This window comes from Nyctereutes procyonoides, unplaced genomic scaffold (assembly GCF_905146905.1).
Source record: "Nyctereutes procyonoides isolate TBG_1078 unplaced genomic scaffold, NYPRO_anot_genome, whole genome shotgun sequence".
In the NCBI taxonomy this organism is placed as follows: Eukaryota; Metazoa; Chordata; class Mammalia; order Carnivora; family Canidae; genus Nyctereutes; species Nyctereutes procyonoides.
The window spans coordinates 9,695,890-9,700,231 of NW_026575126.1; the positions used below are offsets into that span (position 1 = coordinate 9,695,890).

Genomic DNA, 4,342 nt, shown 5'->3' on the forward strand with positions numbered 1-4,342 from the left:
ATTATTATTTCTTTGTAATACCTTTTGAACTTCAGCCCTAGGTACAAGCAATGTGATATTGTACAATTCCACATTTTTATTTTGTTTGAAAACTGAAAGCATGTGGATTCAGCTACTATATCTTCAAAGTCTGTGGCACATGACATTTCTTGCTAAAAAGGCTAACAGTGACTTCAAATTCAAAGTAGTTCTGCTCTGCATACCATATTAGCCCTGGTTTTGAAAGGAAAGCTAGTATAACCCCTTGGCTACAGTATCCTGGGGAAGCTAACTGAATAATCAGTAAACATTAAGAGATAACCCATTAAGATCATACTCACAGATACTTAAGTTAACTCTGGTGAAATAGTTCCCCCTTTGAAGCAATCTGATTGCAAAATCAAAAAGAGCCATTTGGGAAACCCTACATAAAATACAGCCATTGCAGTACATTGAGCTCCATAGAGACAACGTCGGGGCAAGTGAGAGCCAGAGGGGCGCTGGGCTACTCTGTGCCTCGATGAGGAAAATAATTAAACATGGGCAAAGGAGATCCTAAGGAGCCGAGAGGCAAAATGTCATCATATGCATTCTTCATGCAAAATTGCCAAGAGGAGCACAAGAAGCACCTAGATGCTTCAGTCAACTTCTCAGAATTTTCTAAGAAGTGCTCAGAAAGGTGGAAGACCATGTCTGCTAAGGAGAAAGGAGAATTTGAAGACATGGGTAAGGTGGACAAGGCCCATTAGGAAAGAGAAATGGAAACTTATATCCCCCCTTAAAGGGGAAACAAAAAAAGAAGTTTAAGGATCCCAATGCACCCAAGAGGCCTCCCTCGGCCTTTTTCTTGTTTTGTTCTGAGTATCACCCAAAAATCAAAGGAGAGCATCTCAGCCTATCCATTGGTGACGTTGCAAAGAAACCGGGAGAGATGTGGAATATAACACTGCTGCAGGTGACAAGCAGCCTTAGGAAAAGAAGGCTGCTAAGCGGAAGGAAAAATATGAAAAAGATATTGCTGGATACCGAGCTAAAGGAAAGCCTGATGCGGCAAAAAAGGGAGTTGTCAAGGCTGAATAGAGTAAGAAAAAGAAGGAAGAGAAGGAAGATGAGGAAGATGAAGAGTATGAGGAGGAGGAAGAAGATGAAGAAGATGATGATGATGAATAAGTTGGTTCTATCGCAGTTTTTTTTTTCTTGTCTATAAAGCATTTAACTCCCCTGTACGCCACTCACTCCTTTTAAGGAAAAAAAAATTGAAATGTACGGCTGTGTAAAATTTGTTTTTAAACTGTACAATGTCTTTTTTCTTTCTTTTCTTTTCTTTTTTTTTTTTTTTTTTTTTTTAGTTAACACACTACCGAATGTGTCTTTAGATAGCCCTGTCCTGGTGGTATTTTCAATAGCCACTAACCTTGCCTGGTACAGCATGGGGGTTGTACCTTGGCATGGGAATTTAAAGCAGATTCTTGTTGGTGCACAGCACAAATTAGTTATATATGGGGATGGTCGTTTTTCATCTTCAGTTCTCTCTGATGCAGCTTCTATGAAATAATTGTTCTGTTAACTGAACACCACTCTGTAATTGCAAAAAGAAAAAAAAAGAGTTGCAGCTGTTTTGTTGACATTCTGAATGCTTTTAAGTAAATACAATGTTTTAAATTAGAAGAATAAATAAAATAAAACTGAAATTTCAAAACCACTATCTGGACACTGCTAGCTGCCATTTGGTGCCCCCTGAATTTTGAATGGGGATAAAGTTTTCATCTATCTTTATCCGGATGTAAAATTATTCATGAAATCAGCATATTGGTGTGTTTATGGACTGAACACATCTAACTGTCATAGTAATATGTTCAGTTTCTGTTATGAAAATAAGAATGAATTGCATAGAAAACACGTTATTCAACAGAACTTGATAGTTTAACATGTTAATTTCTTCTGGGGGTGGAAGTGTTGGGGGTGATTTTACCTTATAACAGATTCTGGAGTTGTGGCTATTACTGAGCAGATCATGTTTCTTCTGTAGCGACTAGCTAATTATTACCACCCTTCATTATCTTTTACTCCTTTGGGGATACTTTTTAGACAAGCTTTAATTTAGGGTTTTTTTAACTTAAAGTGTCATATTAATGGTACCTAAGGTGACAGGGTATCTTGATTTTTGCATGTATGAATATATATTTGCAATAAAAATATTCTTGGGAAAGAAGGGACTATTAATATATGCTATAGAAAGAAAATTTGTTCTTCTTTGGTTTCCTGGGTACTTGAAAGGAAAAGTAACTTGAAAAGGAGCCAAGATGGCTTAATGAGTGAAGTATTCATTTAAAAGAACTGATTATTTTACAAATTTACTGAAATTGAGTTGAACTAGGGACATTTCCCCCTGCAGTTTGCAGGAGTCCAGACTCTAAGATATAGCTTTTATATTTAATTATTAGATATTTCCTTTCCAATTATTTGTCATGTGTAGTAAATTGAAATATGCCACCTTGAGAATTCACCTTGATTTAAACAAAGCCAGTATAAAACTCTGGACAATTCTTTGGTAAGAGATTCATAATTTCCCCTAATAAAAAGCATTAGTACATGATTTGATTAGACAAATTCAATTTGTGTAAAACTTTCCAGGACACACCAATTGCATAAAAGGAAGGTAAGCTTTATCTTAATGAATCTATTCTAAACCCTTGATCATAGTTTGGTATGTGATTTGTGTTTTTATTCAGATTCCAATTCTTTGGAGAATCTAACATTCCAGAAATGTAATCCACTGCTTTGACATGTTTACCATTTTACTTTTCAGTTGTGCTGTTAGGTACTTGAGTCTCTTTATTTATTTATGTATTTATTTATTTTTGGTATGTCCTATTATTATCTGGCACACCTGACTAGTCAATAAAGCTTGGTAATTTAAAATGAAAGTTCTTCCATTTCATTAGATATAAAGTAACATTCTGATATTTATAATCATGGCCCAAACAATGGAAAAATATGAGATATTTTCTCTGAATTCCAAAACAAACTGCAGGTATATGAACAGGAAATAGAAATGCTCTAATTCAGTCTCAAAGTTATAACATCAGGGAAATTCTTAAGACAATCATATGAGTGCATAGTGGTTCCTGAATACTTGTTGAATGAGTGGATAATCAGCAGATTTTACACTTATCCCAATTAGACTTCTGTTTTATTCTTTTTTTTTAATTTTTTTCCTTCTGTTTTATTCTTAAGACAATCATAGGCATGCATAGTGGTTCCTGAATACTTGTTGAATAAGTGAATAATCAGCAGATTTTACACTTATCCTAATTAGACTTCTGTTTTATATTTTAACAGCCATAAGCAAGGACTATGGTTTGTTGTTAATCTAGGCCTTCTAGGAAACAGACACCAAAATGGAATTAAAAGTGAAAGAAATTATGGTGTGGGGGGGTGGGAATGGCTATTAAGAATATAGGGGAGGTATAACAGGAGTAGGCAGAGAGAACACAAGCAGCAACCTCTTTGCCTCAGCAGCAACAATGTCTCCACAGACATGGGAAACAAAGGCAAAAATGAACAATTGGGACTTCATCAAGATGAAAAGCTTTGCACAGCAAAGCAAACAATTGACAAAACCAAAAAGCAACCTACAGAATGAGAAAAGATTCTTGCAAATGACACATCAGATAAAGGTCTGGTATCTGAAACCTATAAAGAGCTTATCAAACTCAACACCCAAAGAACAAATAATCCAATCAAGAATGGGCAGAAGACATGAAAGACATTTCTCCAAAGAAGACACACAGATGGCCAACAGACACATGAAAATGCTCCACTTCATTCGGCATCAGGGAAATACGAATCAAAACCACAATGAGATACCACCTCATATCAGTCAGAATGGCTAAAATTAACAAGTCAGGAAAGGATAGATGTTGGTGAAGATGCAGAGGGAGGGGAACACTCTTACACTGTTGGTGGGAATGCAAACTGGTGCAGCCACTCTGGAACGTAGTATGGAGATTCCTCAAAAAATTGGAAATAGAGCTAACCTTGACTTAACAATTGCACTACTGGGTATTTACCTCAAAGATACAAATGCAGTGATCCGAAGGGGCACCTGCACCCCAATGTTTATAGCAACAATGCCCACAATAGCCAAACTGTGGAAAGAGCCCAGATGTCCCACAACAGATGAATGGATAAAGAAGATGTGGTATATATACAATGGACTACCTACCACTCAGCCGTCAGGAAAAATGAAATCTTGCCATTTGCAACGATGTGGATAGAGCTAGAGGATGTCATACTAAGCAAAATAAGTCAGTCAGAGAAAGACAATTATATGATCTCACTCATATGTGTAATTTAAGTA

The 4,342-nt window shown here is 36.3% G+C and overlaps 1 pseudogene; it reads left to right on the forward strand.

The window, feature by feature from the left end:
* Window positions 1-518: 518 nt before the first annotated feature.
* On the forward strand, window positions 519-1,149 carry LOC129520140 (high mobility group protein B1-like; annotated as a pseudogene).
* Window positions 1,150-4,342: the final 3,193 nt, after the last annotated feature.